The 24329-nt window shown below is 48.1% G+C and overlaps 1 protein-coding gene across 1 annotated transcript in view; it reads right to left on the bottom strand.

Moving 5' to 3' along the window:
- The window catches only part of LOC142257982 (NACHT, LRR and PYD domains-containing protein 3-like), a 125378-nt gene extending 114310 nt beyond the window's left edge, over positions 1-11068 (bottom strand). Inside the window, exon 1 of the mRNA XM_075330326.1 lies at positions 10991-11068. The gene's annotated coding sequence lies outside the window, so the exon portion shown is untranslated. The remainder of the gene's footprint in view (positions 1-10990) is intronic.
- Between the last annotated feature and the right edge of the window lie 13261 nt (positions 11069-24329).

Consider the following 24329-nt stretch of genomic DNA (forward strand, 5'->3'; position numbering starts at 1 on the left):
CACAAAAATGTTACTTTAGCCATAAAATTTTCATTTTTACAAGGGAGAAAAGAGAAAGTGCACCCCACAATTTATTATGCATTTTCTCCTGAGTACGCTGATACCCCATATGGGGTACAAATCAATTGTTTGGGTGCACGGCAGAGGTCGAAAGGCAAGGAGCGCCATTTGAATTTTTGAACACAAAATTAGCTGCACTCATTAGCGGACGCCATGTCGGGTTTGAAGACCCCCTGAGGTGCCTAAACAATGGAGCTCCCCCACAAGTGACCCCATTTTGGAAACTAGAGCCCTCAAATAATTTTTCTAGATGTTTGGTGAGCACTTTGAACACCTGGGGGCTTCACAGAAGTTTATAAAGTTGAGCCGTGAAAAGAAAAAAAAAATTTTTACCACAAAACTGTTGCTTCAACTAGGTAGCTTTTTTTTTCACAAGGGTATTAGGAAAAAATGCACCATAAAACGTATTGTCCATTTTCTCCTGAGTACGCAGATACCTCACATGTGGTGGAAAGTAATTGTTGGGCGCATGGCGGGGCTCAGAAGAGAAGGGCACCATTTGACAGCAAAATTGATTGGAATCATTAGCGGACGCCATGTCACGTTTTTAGACCCCCCCCCATGGTGCCTAAACAGTGGAGCTCCCCCACAAATTACCCCATTTTGGAACTAGACCCCTCAAGGAATTTATCTAGATGTTTAGTGAGCCCCTTGTACCCCCAGGGGCTCCACTGAAAGTTGATAACGTTGAACCGTGAAAATTATTTATTTTTTTTTAAAAAAAATTTTTTAAATTTTTGCAGCAACAAGGTAGCTTTTTTTTTCTCTTTTTACAACGGTATCGGGAAAAAATGCACCATAAAACGTATTGTGCAATTTTTCCCGAGTACGCAGATACCTCACATGTGGTGGAAATCAATTGTTTGGGCGCATGGCGGGGCTCAGAAGACAAGGAACGCCATTTGACTTTTCAAACGCACAGACGCAGTGCACTGATCGGCCGCTGCAGGACGCACGGTCGCATGAGATACAAAAAGCGCTGGGAATACAGAAAAAAAAAAAAAAAAAGTCACGCCAAAAATTGAGCAGGGATGTTGATCCGCGCTCAGCGGGACGCACGGACAGATGCGATACTTTTTTTTCCGTATCCCCGACGCTTTTTGTATTGCATCAGTCCGTGCGTCCCGCCGAGCGCTGATCAGGGATGCACATAACGGATCGGCATCCCTGCTCAATTTTTGGCGTGACTTTTTTCCGTATCCCCGATGCTTTTTGTCACGCCAAAAATTGAGCAGGGATGCCGATCCGTTATGTGCATCCCTGATCAGCGCTCGGCGGGACGCACGGACAGATGCAATACAAAAAGCGTCGGGAATACGGGAAAAAAAGTCCCGCCGAAAACTGACCACGGATGCAGATACGTTATCTGCATCCCTGATCAGCGCTCGGCGAGACGCACGGACGCATGAGGTGTAAAAATGGACAGGGGATAGAGGAAAAAAAAGAAAAAAAAAAAGTTATACTCACATTACCCAGAGGTTTAGCAGGAGAAACAGAAGGCAAGGAACAGCTTTACAGCAGCAGCCAGCAGGCAGGAAGGTGGACAGCTTAGCAGAAGACCCAGGAAGAAGGACCCAGCGATGGAGGCAGATGTGATCGGCCGGTGAAGACAGGTAAGAGGACGTCGGGGGGACAGCAGAGGGGGACGGGGACAGCAGAGGGGGACAGCAGAGGGGGAGGGGGAGAGCAGAGGGGGAGAGCAGAGGAGGGAGATACCGGAGGAGCTGCAGAATAGAGATCACGGGGGAGGCCGGCAGACTGGGATGTCGGGGGGCAGACTGGGATGTCGGGGGGCAGACCGGGATGTCGGGGGGCAGACCGGGATGTCTGGGGGCAGATCGGGATGTCTGGGGGCAGACCGGGATGTCTGGGGGCAGACCGGGATGTCTGGGGGGGCAGATCGGGATGTCGGAGGACAGATCGGGATGTGGGGGGGCAGATCGGGATGGCGGGGGGGCAGATCGGGATGGCGGGGGGCAGATCGCAGGGGGGCACGGGCAGGGGCCATTACGGGAGCGCGCAGGAGCAAATCACAAGAGCGCGCAGGGGCTGCAAGAGAGCAGGGGAGGAGGGATACCGGAGGAGCTGCAGAATAGAGATGGCGGGGGGCAGATCGGGATGTCGGGGGGCAGATCGGGATGTCAGGGGGGCAGATCGGGATGTCGGGGGGGCAGATCGGGATGTCGGGGGGGGGCAGATCGCAGGGGGGCACGCGCAGGGGCTGCAAGGTGAGCACAATACTCACCGCTCCTGCTCCTGCGACGTGACAGCAGCAGCAGCGGTGGCGTGGTACCACTAGTACCAGCCAGTGCTGCACGCTGCAGACATGTTGGGGGAGGGTCCCCAGACGAGCACAGGCTTGGGGAGGGCGGCCACCGGCAGATCAGACCGCCCCACTGCACACTGATTGGAGCGATTGCGCGTCATCGCACGATCGCTCCAATCAGTGCTGCAGGGGGGGGGGCCACGGTGTCTGCTTGCGTCCAGCCAATGATCGGAGCTGCTGCAGCCCCGGTCTTAGCTGGATTTTACAAGATCACACTATTTTTGGCATTTTTTTTTGCCGAAAACAGCGTGATCAATGTGATTGGCGGTTCCGATTTGAACAGCCAATCACATCGATCGCCTATGGGGGGTGGCGATGCCACCCCCCCTGGGGTCAAGCAAAGGTCCCCTGCTGTAAGAAACAGCAGGGGACATCATTTGAAAGCCGTTGCTATGGCCACGGCAATCAAATGAAGTTTAGGCAGTAAAATTACGTCCCTGGTCGTTAAGTCACGTTAAAATAGGACGTAATTTTACTGCCCGCGGTCGTGAAGGGGTTAATGACCTGCTGGCGCATTTCGCTTGAAACATCTCGCCATGGGATGTGCACCTCCACAATTAGAACATTCATGTCTAAACCAACAGTTGTTCAGCCACTTACAAGCGGATTCATTAAAAGCAAAGCAGACTCCTTTCTTCAACTGTAGACTAGGAGCCTGCTTTGCAACCATATTCCTTTGTGGCAACATTAACCCCTTCAGCCCCCGGGCACTTTCCGTTTTTGCGTTTTTGTTTTTTGCTCCCCTTCTTCCGAGAGGCGTAACTTTTTTATTTTTCCATCAATCTTGCCATATGAGGGCTTGTTTTTTGCGGGACGAGTTGTACTTTTAAATGAAACCATAAGGTTTACCATATAGTGTACTGGAAAACAGCAAAAAAATTCCAAGTGCGGAAAAATTGCAAAAAAAGTGGGATTGTACAATAGTTTTTGGGATATTTTATTCACCGTGTTCACTATATGGTAAAACTGATGTGTGGGTATGATGCCTCAGGTCGGTGCGAGTTTATAGACACCAAACATGTATAGGTTTACTTGTATCTAAGGGGTTAAAAAAAATTCACAAGCTTGTCTGAAAAACGTGGCGCACGTTTTGCGCCATTTTCCAAAACCCGTAGCGTTCTCATTTTTCAGGATCTGAGGCTCAGTGATGGCTTATTTTTTGCGTCTCGACCTGACGTTCTTAACGGTACCATTTTTGCACAGATGCTACGTTTTGATCGCCTGTTATTGCATTTTGCGCAAAATTTGCGGCGACCAAAAAACGTAATTTTGGCGTTTGGAATTTTTTTGGCGCTACGCCGTTTACTGATCAGATTCATTGATTTTATATTTTGATAGATCGGGCATTTCTGAATGTGGCGATACCAAATATGTGTGTATTTTTTATTTTTTTAACCCTTTAATTTTCAATGGGGTGAAAGGGGGGTGATTTGAACTTTTAGGTTTTTTTATTTTTTTTTAATTTTTTAAAACTTTTTTTTTACTTTTTTTTTTATTTTACTAGTCCCCCTAGGGGGCTATTGCGATCAGCAATCCGATCGCTCTGCACTATCTGCAGATCTCAGCTACAGAGCTGAGAACTGCAGATTTGCTGCTTCACTTTCAATGCCGGCTGTATTCCGGCATTGAGAGGAAGTGACTCATGTTAGCCACAGGCGTCATCACATGACCCTGTGCTACCATGGCAACCGCCGAAAGTCACGTGATCATGTCACGTGACTTCCGGCGGGGGCGGGGTAAGTCACTGTCATGGCGGCGCCCATATACATATCGCTGCCAAGACTTTGGCAGCGAAATGTAAGGGGTTAATGGCCGCGGGTGGAAGCGATTCCACCCGCGGCTAGCAGGCACACATATCAGCTGTTGATAACAGCTGATATGTGCGCGTCTCGCCGCCGCCGACCGGCGGCAGGGGGCGGGGCTTACCGGCACACGATCCATGACGTATTCAGTACGTCATGGGTCGTTAAGGGGTTAAATTCAACCACAAACCCACGTCCTTCTCCCCCCACTTCATTCTAGCATGTACCGACATTTTTTGCCTAAATGACTCGTCATAAACAAGCCATGCAAAGGCCTGAAGCCAGTTATGAAAGGACTTGTAAATCTTCCTTTTATCACAGTCCAACTCACCCCTGACCTCAGACCCCGCAATCCGTGCAGACTCCCTACCGGCTGGTAAGAGTGAAAAGACATCCACATATTCTTTTTTCCAAATCTTCTCCTTCAAGGCTCCACTCAAATGGAACCCCAAAGGAGAAGATTGACATGTTAAAGCTTCTTTGTAACAGGTTTGAGGGATACCCTGAACCCTAGGCTCCTGTGCGTCCATAGGCAGCACTGACTGGGGGGTAGCTGATCTAGCGCCAGTCTGCATAAACTCTGTACAAATACTGTAGATGAGGTCCCTAACACTATCTACGCTACCTACACTCAGGTTAGCAAAAGGGGAATGTGAAAAGGAAATCTCACCATTCCTGTAGTCCCGATTCTCCGTCCTGCCGCTGGCATCCGATGGCTGGGAGACAGCGACCGATGGTCCTGCGGCGGCAGGCCCAGGAACGCCACCGACTTCACCGCCATCGCTAGCCGAATCATCGGAGGTCCAGGCCTGTAGCGCCGCCGCTGCAATGGAGCTCTTTTGCAGCAGCGGCGGCATGCTACTGCCCGCGACCACCCCCTCACCAGCACCACGGATAGCGGCAGCCCGTCGCGCGACCTCCGGCACCACCGACGCCCCCTTATGAGTCGATCTCCGAAAGTCTCGAGCTGATATCGCGAAATCCCGCGAGACTGCTGACGCAGCCCGCGCAGATCTCACGCGACCGCTGCCACCGCCGCTGCTTCCGCTTCTTCCGGATCTTCGTACACCCTCATGACTCCGCGATGCCGATGCCGAAGCCGCCGCTGCCTTCTTCCGGACACCTGTAGACGTCGCTCCCACCTTGCTGCTCCTGGACCTCCTCTCTGACGCTGGCGGTGAGTAGTTCTCCTTTCTCTTTCTCGACCTCCGGGCCACGCCGACACCTTCCTCCATCGTCGCTACCGGAACCGCCGACTCCGACACTTCTCCACTCTCCCGGTCCTTTGATACTTCAGCGGCACCACCGCCCAGACAAGCTCGCATCCACTCGACGCCGTCCTCCTCGCCCTCTGGATCAGCTGCTGTAACAGGGACTCCATGGCAACTTCTTCTTTGCTCTTCAGCTGTGAATGGCACAGCTGACCAAAACCACTCTTTTTATATCAAAAACCTTTCCCGCACAAAATAATACCACCAATAAAAATACTTCTAAACACACGCGCGGTGTGCTGATTGGCCGCCAGCCACACACCCGCGTTACTAGGCAAAATACCTCAGGGTCTGCTAAAGTATTTGTAAGCACCCGCGCAGTGTGCTGATTGGCCCCAGGCCACACATCGCGTTACTAGGCAGAATTATTCAGGGCCTGTGTGATCATGGCAATGCCCAGCTAGTTGCTATGGGATTTTTCATTATACAATTTGTCCTGAGCATGGCAATACCCAACATGTGACTGTACAGTACTGTTTGGCTGCATCACAGGTCTCAGGAGGGAATGAGCGCTATTTGGTTTTTGGAGGGCAGATTTTCCAAGAATAATTTGCGGACTCGATTTGCAGAGCCCCTAAGTTCCATAACGGAAGAAATCCCCCTCAAATGAGCATATTTTGGAAATTACACCCCTCTGGGAATCCATCTATGGGTATAGTGACAATTAAACCTCTGGAAAACACCCATAATGTCAAACCCATTTCAAATAAGTCTTTGTAGTGCCCAGTACATTGTAGAGCCCATACATTGTGCTCAGCTCGTGATGCTGTAAACCTGCACCCCATACATTTTAGTGAGCTCTCCTCACTACAACAATGCCAAACATGTGGACGCGAACTGTGGTTTAGGCACATTGTGGGGCTCAGAAGAGAGGGGGGCATTTGTATTTGGGAGCACATATTTTGCTGGATTTTATTTTTTGAGGGGTGGGACCATAGCATTTTTCCAGAGCCTTTGTGCTACTAGTAACATGGAAGCCCCCTATATTTCCGTTAAACAATGACAGACCTGAGTGGGGATTTTTGTGGGTTGAGTTGAATGCTATTTGGTGGCGATATTGGTACAAAACATTTTGAATCATTTCACATTTATCCTGTGCTCTATGCTGAGCGCTTACATCGGGGTTTCTATCTACATCTCTGAAATACAGTACGTGATTCAGGTGAAACCCGTGACTGATACATTCACTAATGAGACAGCAGTGTTACTCCGGACTATGTCTGGCCTCTGTTCAGCACTGTCTGTCTTTTCAAAAGTGAACAAAAAACTGTTTATGACCGCACTTTTGTGATGCCTAAAAAGAGGCGTAAAAAGATGCACACCGCCGGACCACAGGCCAGATATGAGGTCAAAGTGTCTCCCTAATTACAGTGAATTTTCCGCTGGGAATTTTGTCTGAATAATGTTTTTCAGAGATTTAGGCTATGTGCCCACGGGAGCTCGTACCTGCGGATATATCCGCAGGTATGGCCGCAGGTTTCCCGCGGCACCTCCCCGGAATCCGCAGCTATACATAGCTGCGGGATTCCAGCGGAATTATTGTGGTAAACCTGCGGATATTCATGCGAGTTACCTGCGGAACTCCCGGCCTCTATCTCCATAGTGGAGGGCCAGGATTTCCGCAGGTAAATCCGCAGGAATAATAGACATGCATTTATGTGCGGCTGCGGGACATTCACAGCATATTCCGCAGGATGGACACAGACACTCCCCATGTCCCATAGGGTAACATGGGGAGTGTCTGTACTTGCTGAAACCTGCGGATTTATCTAGAAAATCCAGATAAATCCGCAGGTTTTCCACAGCAAAATCCACAGGAGAAAGCTCCCGTGGGTACATAGCCTAAAGGTCCAGTCACACTAAACAACTTACCAGCGATCCCAACAACGATAGGGATCGCTGGTAAGTTGCTAGGAGGTTGCTGGTGAGATGTCACACTGCGACGCTCCAGCGATCCCACCAGCAACCTGACCTGGCAGGGATCGCTGGAGCGTGGCTACACGAGTTGCTGGTGAGCTCACCAGCAACCAGTGACCAGCCCCCAGCGCCGCGTGGAAGATGCTGCGCTTGGTAACTAAGGTAAATATCGGGTAACCAACCCGATATTTATCTTGGTTACCAGCGCACGCAGCTACACGTGCAGAGAGCAGGGAGCATCGCACACTGAGCGCTGGCTCCCTGCTCTCCTAGTTACAGCACACATCGGGTTAATTACCCGATGTGTGCTGCAGCTAAATGTGCACAGAGCAGGGAGCAGCGCACAATGCTTAGCGCTGGCTCCCTGCTCTCCTAGCTACAGCACACATCGGGTTAATTAACCCGATGTGTCCTGCAGCTACATGTGCACAGAGCAGGAGCCGGCACTGACAGTGAGAGCGGCGGAGGCTGGTAACAAAGGTAAATATCGGGTAACCAAGGACAGGGCTTCTTGGTTACCCGATGTTTACTGTGGTTACCAGCCTCCGCAGAAGCCGGCTCCTGCTGCCTGCACATTTAGTTGTTGCTGTCTCGCTGTCACACACAGCGATCTGTGCTTCACAGCGGGACAGCAACAACTAAAAAATGGCCCAGGCCATTCAGCAACAACCAACGACCTCACAGCAGGGGCCAGGTTGTTGCTGGATGTCACACACAGCGACATCACTAGCAACATCGCTGCTACGTCACAAAAGTTGTTCGTTAGCAGCGATGTTGCTAGCGATGTTGCTTAGTGTGACGGGGCCTTTAGGTTATGTACACACAATCCACACACGCTGCATCCTGGACACAGTGTGTCTTCTCCTTCAGAGACGCAAGTGTTCTCTGCAAGAGACCGCAGCTGCCCGTGCCCAAAATCAAGGTTTGGGGCGCTGTGGACTTTTGCTTTGTTTTCCCAGCTGAGGACACTCGCGTTTCCTCAGCATAAATTGACATGGTGCAGCTCGGGAAGCAGCACCACGTCAGTTCATGTCACAGAGAAAAGCACAGTGAGCATGGGATTTCTATAAATCCATCCACTGTGCTTGTACTGCACAACACAGCGGTTTGGACGTAGCGAAAACACGCTGAGTTCAAAACGCTGCTATTTCTGATAGTGAGCATGCATCCTTACACGTAATCCCACTGCAAGCACTCAGCGTAGAGAGCTGAATAAATAGGAGACGCAAAATACTGTGATCTTTTAAAGCAGACTGAACAAATCAATAACGTGAAGAATTAGCTTTATTTATTTTTTACGTCATTCATTTGCGTTATAAGTCATTAAGCAGCTTTATTCCTAAGGTCAGTACAATTACAGCGATACTAGGTTTATAAGTTTTTCTTGCCTTGGCGACTATCGCACTAAAAAATGCCTTTTACAAAATAAAGTTTTTTTGCATCTCTGAATTCTGAAGACTATAGGTTTTTTTATTTTTCTTCTGACATAGTCATGTGAGGGTGTGTTTTTTGCAGGATCAGTTGGAGTTTTTATTGGTACCATTTTTGGCCGCATAACAGTTTTTGATCGCTTTCTATTCCACTTTTAGTTAGGCAGAATTAAAAAGAAACAGCAACTCAGGGATAGTTTTTTTTTTTTGTTTGTTTTTTTTTTACTCTGTTCCATAACAGTGATAAGACAGTTCTATTCTCTGGTCAGTACGATTACAGTAATACTACATTTATGTCGGGTTTTTTTTTTGTTTTGCCGCTTTCATACCATAAAACCTATTTTATAGAAAAAAAAATGTTTTTGCATTGCTGTATTTCGAGAGCTAAAGTTTTTTTTTATTTTTCCACCAACAGAGCTGTATGGTGGCTTGATCAGTTTGTGGGACAAAATGACGTTTTTTTAGCAGTACCATTGTTATTTATATATGACTTTTTGATCACGTTTTATTCCAGATTTTTGTCAGCTGTATGATGAAAAGGCATAGTTTTTGCTACGTTTTTTTAATTTTTTTTTTAAGGTGTTCACTGAAGGAGTCAATTAGTGTGACAGCTTCATAGCTCAGGTTGTTACAGGCGTGGCAATACCAAATATGTGCACTTTTTTGTGTTTTTACACGAATATAAATATTTATAGGAATATTTATTTTGTATTTTTTTGTTCTTTATTTTCTGATTTTTTAAAAATATTTTTACTTTTTAACTTTTTTTATGCTATCACTTAGTCCCTTTATGTGACATTAACCCACATAGCTCTGATCGCTTCTGCAATCCTCTGCAGTGCTCGATCACTGCATGACATCGCAGCTGTCAGAGCTACACAGAGAAAGCCTGTGTGATCATGCTGCAGGTATGATCCCATAGGCTCTCTGTCAGGTGACCCGGAGGTCGTCATGAAGACCTTAGGTCACTATGACAACGATCGGGCCCTCGCGATTACTTTGTGGGGGTCCCGATCGGAGGGGAGAGGGAGCGTGATCCCTCTACCAAATCCTCTAAGTGCCGCAATCGGTATTCATCACAGCAATTAGGGGGTTACAGCCAAGCATGATGCAGGCACTGTAACTGGCTGTGTAGGCAGGGGCTTGGCTGTTGGGTAAGCTGAGTCCCCGGCTACGATCGTGGCAGCACAGCCCCCTGTGCCCCCACAATTGCCAGGACATACCAGTACATCCTTGGTTATTAAGTCACCTAAAAATAGGACATACTGGTATGTCCTTGGTCAGAAAGGGGTTAAACAACAGTATGGGGTGACCTCAGTTGCCAGCTGTAGTCTGCAACTGTCTGCTTCAGCTTGGCTGGCTAATAAAAATGGGGGGACCCCACTTCGTTTTTTTCTTTCGTTTTTTTTTACTAAATACAAGGCTAAACACCCTTTAGTGCCACGTGATAGGCACTAAAGGGTGCAAGCATAGAATATGTAGGGGGTGTGGGACATTACGGTATATATGTGTTTGACCTCTATTACATATCTATCTAAATATCTATCATTGTTCTAGCTTTGCATATCCTTTACACATAAAAAACATTAATTTCAGTATCATGCATTTTTTTAAGGGACAGGACGTGTCACATGGACGACACTCGGAATTTCAAAACAGACCATGCAACACATGCATTTTTTTTTTACACAGACGTGTGCAGGAGGCCTTATACAGCTTTGTCAACAGAAAAAAAAAAGGTTATGACTCTTTGGAGAAAAGAATGCGGAAAAACTAAACGGTTAAGATTGGCATATAAATTGTCAGTCTTGATTGATCTCCCAGAATGTTTAAAAAATAACTCTGTATAATTTTAAAGGTATTTCCTCTAGGAGTACAAGGGGAAATTTGTAGCTTATTGTAAATTTACAGGACATTAAATGGTTAAAAATAAAAGACCAATAGCAGTTGGTTATGTGTTAAGCTTTGGTAGGCTCATTCCTATTTTGTGCTAGTGCAGTATCCAGTTATAGTTTATCACTTAGTGTAAAATGATTCCATTACAAACTGCATAATCTGTTGGGAATTCAGTTCCTTTTACTGCCCTGAACTTGGCCCCAATAAACTGCTGGGAATTGTCTCATATCACTGACCCTCCACAATACACAAGTTAACACATAGTAATTAAATATGTGAATGGTTTACCTTAAGGCTACGTTGTGTAGAAAAACAAGAATCTGCGGGAAAGGACAAGGAAGGGAGGATCCTCTGCAGCTACTTTCACTTTTACTTTGTTAACCCTATTCCTGTTACGTCACAGCATTAGCAAAGTCAAATTAACAGAATTATCTCGTGTCACTGAATTTAATGAATTTTTAGAAACTATTATATGTTATAATATATATTGAGACTTTGGTTTTCTGTTATTTTGTTTTTCACTCTTTTAGGCCTCCTTCACACATCCGTGTCTCCAGTACATGTGACGTCCGTTTTCACGAATACCGAAGACACTGACACACGTAGACCCATTAAAATCAATGAGTCTGTGTTTTCACATGGACCGTGTGACGCCCTGGCCGGACCAGGTAGTCACAAATAGGGCCCCACATTACACCTGTCCCTCATAGGTAACATATAGCCAAATACATGTGCCGCCCCGTGCTCGGCTGCAACCGAGTCGCTCGGATCCGGGCTCGCTGGTGGGTGGCTCGAGCGTCTCCGGACCTGGGGGCCCCTGTGCTCACTCCGATCTAAAAGGGGGGTTGGCGGTTTTGGGACGTAGGTGTACGGCTGGAGCCGTGGTTTAAGTTCGTGACGCCACCCACGGGATGTGGTGAAGGTGGACACCACCGCTGCAGTTACGGGGCACCCGGGGGAGATGGTATGCAGCAAGTTGTTAACCCCTCCGTGGGCAGGGATGGTGGCCCCGGGACCCGTTGGGGGTGCTTTGGCGGTGCAGGGAGATGGGCGGCGGAGGGCACTGGTGTACTCACTATTAGAATGAAACACTCGAGTCTCTGGTAAACCAAGATGATGGTGGTCGGTGCCCGCAGCCGGCTGCAGTCTAACTTTCTCTTGCACCTGTTTGAATGGTTCGGCTGCCTGCGCTTGCAGCGTCAGGAGTCTGCTCCCTGGCTTGTAGATGTCGGAGGAGCCCTTTTGCCTGCAGACGCTGGCCCGTGGGATCTCTGAGCCTTGGCGGTGGCTTTCTATCCCCCTCGTTGGGCTGTTGTCTTCTATGAGGGACTTTGGGTGGGAAAGGACCTATAGTCCAGACCGCAATCAGTGAATTAACTCAGTCCAGTAGTTTCTAGACCTCGTTTCAGGGTCTGAGTATCCCCTCTTGCGCTCCGGTTTCTGAGTCGGTTCCCCGGGTCGGTACTAGCGGGCCACTACCCTGTCCCGGTCCACCACGGTTCCACCGAGCCGTCTTCCCGGCTCCTGCAGACAAAGGCCTCCGTATGCCTCCTAGCCAAAGGTGCCTGGGCTCCAACCCCAGCACCTGTCAGTGTGTCACAGGCCTGTCACACAGGCCTGACCTCCTCTGCTCCACTCTCTGAACTCCACCCCAACTGTACTACTGTCAGACTGCAGTGATTTCCTGCCTCAGGCTCTGTGAACTCCTCGGTGGGCATGGCCAACTGCCTAGCTCCGCCCTCTGGTGTGCCCATCAAGCACTGAGGGAGGTGACTAGGGTGTTATGTGGTTGGCTGGTGTTACCTAGTGAGGGATTGGTGTTGTGCGGGGCTCTATTGGTGACTGCCTGGCTAGTCCACGGCGTCACACACATAAACCCTAGTTACCCCCCTCAGTGCTTGAGGGACACACCAGGGGGTGGAACCAGGCAGTTGGAAGACGCCCACCGAGGAGTTCAGAGAGCCTGGGGCGGGAAAGTAGCCAGTTGAGTTTCAGAGTTCAGTTCAGACAGTTCAGTTTGAGAGTTCAAGTTGGAGAGGTGTGTGGGCTGGAGCTGTGTGCAGCTCCAGCATAGGAGAGAAACCAATTTGAGCAGGTGCCAGGGTAGGAGCCCTGGTACCTTTGGCTAGGAGACAGACGGCGGTCTCCGTCTGAAAGAGTCGGGAAGACGGCTTGGTGGAACCGAGGTGGACCAGGACAGGGTTGTAGCCCGCCGGTACTGACCCGGGGAACCAAATCGGAAACCGTAACACAAAGGGGGGTACTCAGACCCTGAAGCTAGGTCCAGAAGCTACTGGGGGCTAGCTAATTAACTGATTGCGGCCAGGACTAGAGGTCCTGTCCCACCCAAACTCCCGACTGAAGGCAACAGCCCAACGAGGGGGATAAGCAGCCACCGCCACAGCTCAGAGATCCCACGGGCCAGCGTCTGCGGGCAAAGGGCTCCTTAGGCAACCCCAAAGCCAGGAGCGGACTCCTGAAGTTGCAAGCACAGGCAGTCCACCATCCAACAAAGGTGCGGGAGAAAGACAGAGACCACCAGCCGGGTGGGGGACCAGACTGCAGCCGGCTGCGGGCACCGACCACCATCACCTTGGTTTACCAGAGACTCGTGTGTTTACTAATAGTGAGTACAACAGCACCCTCCGGTCGCCCATCTCCCTGCACCGCCAAACACCCCCAACGGGTCCCGGGGCCACCATCCCTGCCCACGGAGGGGTTAACAACTTGCTGTGCAACATTTCCCCCGGGTGCCCCGTAACTGCAGCGGTGGTGTCCACCTTCACCACATCCCGTGGGTGGTGTCACGAACTTAACAAGGCTCCGGCCGTACAACTGCGTCCCCAAACAACAAACCCCCTTTTGATTGGAGTGACCGCAGGAACCCCGGGTCCGGAGACCCTCGAGCCACCCACTGAAGGTCCGGATCCGAGCGGCTTGGCTGCCGAGCACGGGGCGGTACACATACGTGTGTCTGTGTGTTCCACACGTAGACATGTCCGTTTTTCTCCGGCAGCGCGAGTGTCACACGGACCGCAGCGGATGTGATGCGTGTGACATTAGTGTGACCCGTACTGGAGAAACCAGGTTTCTGTGAAATAAAATTAATTTCTATACTCACCTTCTCCAGCGCTGCTGTCTCTGCTGCTACTTCCGACTACCACTCATTATGCTCACTGCATATTCACTGCACTGAGGACTGGAAATGTGGCGCCCCTGACCTGGTCAGGCACCACAGAGTACTGCACCCATGCTGGGACAGTACTTCCAGGTAATCCTGAAGGCCAGAATAGGGTGTGTACGCACAGACACATAGCAACCAGGTCTCCCACACCTTAGAGTGGACCCTTGGGCAGACCCAAGAGGGGGCGTTCCTCCACATCTCATCTAGGGGTGTAGGAGAGGGGCTGGAAGCTAAGGTGGCAGTGGCTGTCAGGAAAGTAGGAGGAGTTAGCCAGTCTGATAGTGAGAAGCACAAAAAGGTGACAAGAGAGGAGAGACATGCGCTGACACGCTAGTCAGACCCTGCACGTGTAGTAGCCGTTGGCGGGGGAGAACGGTTACCAGCAAGTCGGACAGAAAGACGCTGAGGAAGTCAGCTGGTCGTGTATGGAGGCTCCTCGTGACTAGGCACGCACGGGGAACAGGTCCCTAGAGTAGATGTCCATTTACTGATCTGCTAAACCTGCCGGTGGGGGGGAACCACAAGTCCCACACCAACCAACTAGAGTCCGAGCATCAGCAGCAACGAGGGGGCCCATAAGGAGGATCGAGCCTGGAGCCATCTTCCTTGGTCCACGCTGCCGGCAAACAGGCCAGAAAGGGGAGAAAAGGCAGTAGCGACTTCCCTGGATGAATCCCACGGTACTTCAAGTCAGGGGTTATCCAAAACAAGAAGTGCTAGGAAGGCGAGTTAACGGTTACCCTTAGACCAGCCTAAAGGATACCTGGTTCCTCCTGGTTTATCTCAGCATCGCCCGGGTTACCTCACAGAACAACTGAAAGTGAGTAAAACAAGTTGAAAGACACGCTGGACTGAGACTGAGTTATTCTGGGACCTGTTGTTCTACACACCCGAGACCCTGGGGCCCGCTTCATTCACAGGAGGCCACACCACCAGACTGCAGACTCCATCAGCCCCAGACGCTCATTCAACCTGCAGTGGCGGTCACCCATATCCCTGACCGCAAACCGTGAGTGGCGTCATGACTCCCATGTAAATGAACCTGTCATACCTGTGGCCAGAAATACCAACAAGTGTAGACCCTGTGGCGTCCCCTAAGGTGGAGTGGTGTCCCTGGGTCGACCGCTGCAGGTGGGCGACACAGAAGCAGCAGCAGCGGGGAGTCAGCAGGGCCGGATTCTGCAGAACAGAAGACATCAGCACCACAGACAGCAACGCCAGGGACAGGTGAACATAAAGTTCCTGTTCTCCGTGTATTATCACGGATAGCACACATATTTTTATAAAACTTTTTAAAACATTTTTTATTGATTTTACTAGTCCCTGATCAGAGGGATGCTTCAGAACCAGCATCTCTCTGTACAGCAGAATTACTGATCTCCTCTCTGTCGGCACTCTGCCGGGATTCACAGGAACTACATGACAGTGACAGGGGTCATCAGCTGACCCCCCAACTGTCATGACAACCCATTTGAGCCCCAGAGTTTGACAGTGTGATCTAAGGTGTTAAGAGGCTCAGGGAGATCTGGGATCCACCCGCGCCTGTTAGCTGCAGATCTGCTGATCAGACCAGCTGATATGTGTGGGGAATAATGCAGGCTCAATATGTTTATTATTTCTTTATTTTTAAAGGGTTGACTTTTTTAAAAACAGTTTTATTTTTTTTAATTTATACTTTAGAACCCTTAAAAAACTTGAACTTCAGATCATCTACTCAACTATACTATACACCATACCTGGGCAAAGTGCGACCCACGGGCCATATCTGGCCTGCTGGCTAATCCAATCTGGCCAGCTGACCTAAACAGCCAAAAGGCTGAAAACCATCATTTATTTTTCAACAGGACATTGACCCCAAAACACACCTCCAGGCTGTGTAAGGTCTATTTGACTAAGAAGGAGAGTGATGGGGTGCTACGCCAGATGACCTGGTCTCCACAGTCACCAGACCTGAACCCAATCGAGATGGTTTGGGGTGAGCTGGACCGCAGAGTGAAGGCAAAAGGACCAACAAGTGCTAAGCATTTCTGGAAACATCTTCAAGACTGTTGGAAAACCATTTCCGGTGACTACCTCTTGAAGCTCATCAAGAGAATGCCAAGAGTGTGCAAAGTAGTAATGAAAGCAAAAGGTGGCTACTTTGAAGTACCTAGAATATAAGACATATTTTCAGTTGTTTCACACTTTAAGTATTTCATTCCAGGTTTTAATTCATAGTTTTGATGCCTTCAATGTGAATCTACAATTTTCAGAGTCCTGAAAATAAAGAAAACTCATTGAATGACAAGGTGTGTCCAAACGTTTAGTCTGTACTGTATTATAATGCATTTCCCATAGTTCTCCATGTATTATAATTCAACCCATAGCCCTCCATATATTATACTGTACCACAGTCTTCCATATATTATAATGCACCCCCATAGTCCTCCATGTATAAAGTAGATCTCATAGCCGTCCAATTATTATAATGAATTTCTCATAGTTTTCCATGTATTATAATTCACCCCATAGTTCTCCATATATTATACTTCACCCCATAGTACTCCATATATTATACTGCACCACATAGTCCTCCATATATTATAATGCACCCCCATAGTCCATGTATAAGGTAGGCTCCATAGTCCTCCATATATTATAATGTAGCCCCTATAGTCCTATATGTATTGTAAATCAACCCCATAAAACTTCATATTGTATTATGCAGCCCCATACTCCTTTATGTATAATGCACACTTATATTCCATGTATAAGGTGTCCTTCATTTTGTATTATGCAGCCCCATAGTCCTCCATGTATAATGCAGCCCCATAGACCACCATGTATAATACACCCCTATAGTCCATGTATAAGGTGTCCTTCATGTTTAATATGCAGCCCCATAGACCTCCATATATAATGCAGCACCCCCAGGCCTCTATGTATAATAATGCAGCCAGCCTACCCAGGCCTCCATGTATAATAATGCAGCCAGACTCCCTAGGCCTCCATGTATAATAATGCAGCCAGACTCCCTAGGCCTCCATGTATAATAATGCAGAGAGCCTCCCGAGGACTCCACGTATAATGCAGCCCCCGAAGGCCTCTGGCCACTGTGTACTCACTAATTTATTAAAAAAAAAAAACAACAACAAGTACTCCCCTCTCTCCTCGTTCCCCTGCTGCTCTGTCATCACCTCTCCTTGTTCCACCGCTGCTGTCATCACCTCTCTCCTTGTTTCTCCGCTGCTCCGGTCAGCATCCTCCCGCCCTGCGCTCTGCATGCCTCAGCACAGCAGTCGCACAGAAGTGGCGTCACCGTGCAGGCACGAAGGGAGAATGATGATGCATGGAGTGGAATAGGCTGTGCTATGCTTTATCATTGCTGTGCGTGATGACGGGGGAGAGGGGCCTGATGTCAGCGGGTCATATAGTGGCCGCGTGGTCTATGACAGTTCAGTGCAGCTTCTTTCTCACAGAAAGGAGCTGGTTGCTGATCTGCAATGCGGCCGCGAGCCCCTAACCTCCCGGGCCCAGTCGCAATGGCGAGCCCTGTGAGCGACCGCGGTAGTTACGCCACTGAGGGGTTATGTGGGGACTCACACTGTGTATACGGTAGCTATGTGGTAGGTCACCCTGTATATGGGAGGGGGCTATTTGGGGGCTCACCCTTTATATAGAGGGGGGCTTTGTGGGGGCTCATCCTGTATATATGGGAAGTTGTGTGGGAGCTCACCCTGTATACAGGAGAGGGCTGTGCGGGGAATCACCCTGCATATAGGAGGGCTGTGTTGGGACTCCTACTGTACATAGGAAGGGTGACAGCACTTCTGCTCAATATTACGTGATTCAACTAATATAACAATTATAATATTGGACATAATTAACTTTTTCTCCAGAAGCCTCTATTCACCTTCCTGACCAGGCCAATATTGTAAATTCTGACCAGTGTCACTTTACGATATAACAACTTTGGAGCTTCATCGGATCCCGGTGATTCTGAGATTGTTTTTTTAGTGACAGATTGTACTTTATGTTAGTGGTAATTTTAGGATGACATGTTTACATCTATTTGTGAAAATATTGGAAATTTGGCAAAATATATACCGTAAATATTTTACAATTTTTAAACTTTTAATATTTATGCCCTTAAACTAGAGAGTTATTTCTCACAAAATAGTTAATAAAAAACATTTGACAAATGTCTGCTTTATATCAGCACATCATTTTTAAAACTTTTTTTTGGGGTGGAGTATTAGGAAGTTAGAGGGGTTAAAGGTTTATCCGCAATTTGTAACTTTTTCAGCAAAATTTAAAAATATTTTTTTATGGCGCACATCACATTTGAACTGAGAAAGTGAAAAAAAACTCCATCAATGGAGAGGTGCTGTCTCAGGCTGGATTAAAAGAAAATTCCTTTATTTTAAAGCAACGCGTTTTGAGAGCGAATGGCTCTTTTCATCAGGTATACAAAAAACTAAAACAAACCACACATATATAGCCAGTTGAAAAAGTGGAAGCTGTCTACCCCAATTAACCCATGATTAACCACTTATGAGCCAAGTGGAACCTTCATTTAGACATGCAAAAAATATATATAAAATGGCATCGTTATTGTTGGGTACAGAAACATTCAAACCATATTTATATATACACTGGGGATCAAAATTAGAGAACAATGTATGATCAGTTGCTTTTTCAGAAATAATGTAATCTAAATTGACAAACATTTTAAGGATTTTTTTTGTAAGGGGTACACCATGCCACTAACTCTGTGTGTTACAAAAGATCCAAAGTTATCACCATAAAACCTTTATTTTGCCTAAAATATGATGATGATAATTAGAGAACAACAATGACTATAGCACAGAGAAAAATTATAAGTAATTAATTAAGAAACTTATTAAGTAATTAAGTTTCTGAAGGAAACAACAGTCACCAAACAGTAGGATGTGCACCGGCCGTCGCTGTGAATGACTTCAGCACATCTGCAGCCACAGGACATTACTAGTCTCTCACACTGCTTGTAATACTACTGTATGTACTGAGGATTTCGATTGCGTTAGGGCAATGACAACCAGAGACGAGTTCTTGGTGCAAAAGACGTTTTACAATATGTAACCGCAAAATGTGCACAGAACAGAAAATACACAATAATAAGTAACCACAATATGTAAACAGAACAAAGATATACACAGTAATATGTAACTGCAAAATGTAAACAGAACAGTATATACACAGTGGAACATAAACACAGTAAATACCTGCTGGGTTCAGAGCAAAAGGGAATTCCCGGGGCTGCACACCGGACTCCCCCAGGGAGACCACCAAGAGCGAACCCCTATACAGGGGCTGTCCGGCAATCACCCCAGAAGGCCTAAATGCACAGCAGCCGGGACACAAAGGGCAGCAGATATAGTCCAGAAAATGTCCGTACGTGATGAGAGTCCTAGGGTGGATATGAATGGAAGGGACCAGGCAGAAATGCCGTCCAGAGACAGCAGACAGAGTCCGAGCACAGTTGGATGAGAGGTGAAGTCCAGAGCTGGTGTCAGGTGTTTCCACTGAATCCAAACAGCAATCAGGAGATGAGAGCAGCAGGGCAGGAGTACACAGGAAGCAATATACTCAGGCACTGGACTAAGCTTTAGGGGCGGCTTTTAAACAGATGGACAGGAAGTAGGGCAACAGAACAGAAAACTCTATGTTAACAAAGGGCAAGCTCTTTCAAAAGAAAACTGGAAAACCCAGAACTCTGACAGTACTCCCCCCCCAAGAAACGGCCTCAGGGCCCGGCTTGTCTGGGTACCGCCGATGAAACTGAGCAACCTTCCGGGGCGCTCGAATGTTACCCACAGGTTCCCAGGAATCGTCCTCGGGGGAGTACCCCTGCCAACGTACCAGATACTGGAGCCGATGCCGATGGAGCCGGGAGTCAATAATGTCCTCAACCACGAACTGCTCCTCGCCGTCAACCATCACAGGCAGAGGAGGAGGCACGATACGACCATGAAACGTATTAGGGGAAACGGGTTTGAGTAGAGAAACATGAAAGACCGGGTGTACCTTTAAATGGTGCGGCAACCGCAGCCGACAGGCCACAGGGCTCACGATTCCGGTGATCTTAAACGGACCGATGAATTTCTGCCCCAGCTTCTGCGAAGGAACACCCAATCTCAGGTTTTTGGTGGATAACCACACCGAGTCCCCTACCTTATACATGGGTGCCTGTTTCCGGTGAGTGTCTGCCGACTTCTTGTAACGCTCCTGAGCCGAAGCCATAGTGTCCTTTAAAACTTCCAGATTCTGTCGTAGCTCCGTCAATCTGTCCTCCACCGCTGGCACCGAAACCGCCACCGGTGACCTAGGCAAAACATTCGGATGGTAACCCAAGTTAGCGAAAAAAGGCGTTACCTTAGCGGAGCTGCTCTGAGTGTTGTTATACGAGAACTCCGCCAAAGGAAGCAGCTTCAACCAATCGTCCTGCAGATGGCTGACATAACATCGTAGGTACTGCTCCAGGGTTTGATTAGTCCGTTCGGTTTGCCCATTTGTCTGAGGATGGTATGCAGAAGACAAACAGACATTAATCTGGAGTGCCGAACAAAACCCCTTCCAGAACTTAGACGTGAACTGCACGCCCCGGTCAGAGATGATCTCATCTGGTACCCCATGTAATCGGAATATATTCTGGATAACCAAATCCACTGTCTCTGCGGCTGAGGGAAGACCGATACACGGAATAAAGTGAGCAGCTTTTGTCAACCGATCCACCACCACTAAAATGGTATTGTGACCGCCTGAGACTGGCAACTCTACAATAAAATCCATTGAGATGGATCCCCAAGGGCGAGATGGAACGGGTAACGGTTGAAGGAGTCCCGTAGGGGCCACACGAGGGACCTTGCACCGGGCACAAACCACACATGAGTGGACATAGTCTTTCACATCCTTTAAACAGGTTGGCCACCAGAAAAAACGACTCAGAAATTCCTGCGTCTTCTGTACCCCCCTATGACCTGCCAACACGGAGTCATGGACCAACTTGAGAACCCGAAGTCTTACAGCCTCCGGGACATAAATACGTCGCTCTCTCAACCACACACCATTCCGAAGGACAAGAGTCACATCATTCGGGGGGGCAGCAAGAAATACGTCACCATCATAGGCCAGCTTGATGTCCTTCCACAAGTCCTGGTCCTGGATTACTCCAACGAAATTGGCATCTGATAACACGGTCTGAGACGGGGTTCCAGGCACGGAGTCCGTGGCGTGGATTCGGGACAAGGCATCGGCTTTACCATTACGTGAACCTGGACGGTATGTAACGATAAAATTGAACTGGTTAAGGAATAAGCTCCAACGGGCTTGCCGTGGAGACAGGCACCTGGCAGACTTAAGAAATTCCAGGTTACGATGATCTGTGAGTACTATCACTTGCTGCGCAGCTCCCTGTAAGTGGTGTCTCCATTCCTTAAAAGCTGCAATAATCGCCAACAATTCTTTGTCCGCAATGTCATAGTTCTTTTCTGCAGGGGACAACCGGCGAGAAAAGAAAGCACACGGATGCAAGAGATTCTTGTCCCCAGTCCTTTGGGAAAGGATAGCCCCTAATGCATAATCAGAAGCGTCGACTTCCACAATAAAGGGGAGTGCGGGATTTGGGTGTATTAGTATTGGTGCTGAGGTAAAACAAACCTTGAGACGATTGAAAGCTTCCTGGGCCTGGGCAGACCACACAAACTTCTGTCCTTTCTTGGTTAACAGAGTGATAGGACGGACGATCTCTGAAAAGTTACGAATAAAGCGTCTGTAATAGTTAGCAAAACCGACAAAGCGTTGTACCTCCTCGATGTTCCCCGGTTCCGGCCAGTCTAGAATTGCTTGTATCTTGCCAGACTCCATGTTCAGTCCCTGAGGAGAGATGACATATCCTAAAAATTGTATTTTTGAGCAATGGAATTCGCACTTCTCCAGTTTAATATACAGGTGGTTATCCCTCAGTCGGGTAAGTACTGTCTTGACGTGCTCCTGGTGTTCCTGTAGGGAATCAGAAAAGATCAAGATATCATCCAGGTAAATCACCATGAACTGGTCCATTATATCCCTAAAAATATCGTTGACTAGGTGTTGGAAAGCCGCAGGAGCGTTTCAAAGTCCAAAAGGCATCACTAGATACTCATAATGTCCATACCGACATCTGAACGCTGTTTTCCACTCGTCCCCGGGACGTATGCGGAGTAGATTATATGCCCCACGGAGATCCAATTTAGTAAATATTTTGGCCTGTTGTACTCTCTCCAATAGTTCGGGAATCAACGGTAACGGATACCGGTTCCGAATGGTTATCTTATTTAGTTCGCGGTAGTCGATACAAGGTCTCAGAGTCCCCTCTTTCTTTTTCACAAAAAAGATGGGTGCCCCTGCTGGTGAGGTAGAAGGTCGAATAAATCCCTTGGCTAGGCTTTCATCGATGTAATCTTTTAGTGCTTGTAACTCAGGTGCCGCCAACGGATAGACATGACCAAACGGGATCTCTGCCCCTGGGAGTAAGTCTATGGGACAATCATACGGTCTATGCGGGGGAAGCCGATCTGCTTTTCTTTTGTCGCATATATCAGCAAAGTCATTATAAACCGGGGGTAGAACAGGTACCTGTACAGTGCCCTCCGCACTCTGTTACTGGAACCGGTACAGTTGGACTGATGGTCGGACCACTCTGGAGTGGGAAGGATATTTCTTTAGTCTCCCAATCGATGACTGGATTTGTAGACCGCAGCCAAGGAATTCCTAAAATTATCGGAAAATGGGGAGAAGAAATCAACATGAAAACAAGGGTCTCCTGCTGACCTGGTTTCATTACACATTCTAAGGGTACTGTCTCCCGATCAACTGGTCCAGAAACTAATGGAGAACCGTCTACCGTCTCCATGGTAACTGGTGAGGATCTTTGTTGAGTCTGGATACCGTGTTTCCTGGCAAAAGAAGAGTCCATGAAATTTCCCCCTGCCCCAGAGTCTATCATAGCAGATGTAGGAATTAACTGTCCCTCCCACCGTATCTGAATGGGAAGCGAGCAATGGGTGTATTTCCCTTCTGAGTCCTTAGGTGAAGTTGACATCAAAGTCAAGGGAAATACCGCATCCAGGTGTCCACTTGCCTCAGATATATTGGACTCTGCGTCCGTGTTGTCACACTCTGCCATTGCTGCCGATACCTTATTTGGGCGATTTGGACGTTTTGGGCAGTCAATCAGAAAATGGTCCGATTGACCACAATAGAAACACAAACGCTCACGGAGCCGGTGTTCACGACGTTCGTTGGTCTCTCGCTTTTGTAGAGAGTCCACTTGCATAGGAACATCCTCGGCCTCCCGTGGCATCTTGTGAGCGGGTTCTCTAGAAGGAAACGCAAAGTTGGTTACCCGGTTTACCGCTGCCCATTTTTCCTGTCGGCGTTCCGTCAAGCGGGTATCGATACGCACACAGTGTTGAAGAAACAGTTCAAAATCCTGTGGAGATTCAGCACGAGCTAACTCGTCCTTGATGGTACCGGACAAACCCTTTCTGAAAACGGACAACAGTGCATTGTTTCCCCAGTCGGTGTCTACCACTAACCTTTTGAACTCAGTGGCGTATTCGACTACAGACCGCTTTCCCTGACGTAAGGAAAGCAGAGCCGATTCAGCGGTAGCACGGAGATTAGGATCATCAAACATTTGCGCCATTGCTGTTAAAAAGTCATCCAGGTTATTTAAACGGATATCACGATTCTCTATCATAGGATTAGCCCAAGCCAGTGCTCGTGAGGTTAATAACATGATTATACATAACACTTTTGACCGGTCAGAACGGTAATCAGCATGTACATCAAAAAACAGTATACACTGGTTAACAAACCCACGAAACTGACTACGATCACCACTGAAACGAAACGGGGGTAACCTAGGCATACCGGCAGCTGATACGGATGTAGCGGGGGTGGCTTCCTGAGCCTCAACTCTGACTTGCAAATCCTGAATAGCCGGACCCAGTACCTGGTGATCATGGCCCAGCTGTACCTCCAAATCTCTCAGCTTAGTTTGCACCGCCTCCATCTCCTGCTGCAAGGAGTTAATCATGGAGAAAAGCTGATCTATTCGTGTCTCAGTCATTGCCCCAGCGAAATCCTTTTTATCGCCTGAGTATAATGTAATACTACTGTATGTACTGAGGATTTCGATAGCGTTAGGGCAATGACAACCAGAGACGAGTTCTTGGTGCAAAAGACGTTTTACAATATGTAACCGCAAAATGTGCACAGAACAGAAAATACACAATAATAAGTAACCGCAATATGTAAACAGAACAAAGATATACACAGTAATATGTAACTGCAAAATGTAAACAGAAGAAAGATATATACACAGTAATATGTAACTGCAAAATGCACACAGAACAGTATATACACAGTGGAACATAAACA

Source organism: Anomaloglossus baeobatrachus, chromosome 12 (assembly GCF_048569485.1).
Source record: "Anomaloglossus baeobatrachus isolate aAnoBae1 chromosome 12, aAnoBae1.hap1, whole genome shotgun sequence".
Taxonomy (NCBI): domain Eukaryota; kingdom Metazoa; phylum Chordata; class Amphibia; order Anura; family Aromobatidae; genus Anomaloglossus; species Anomaloglossus baeobatrachus.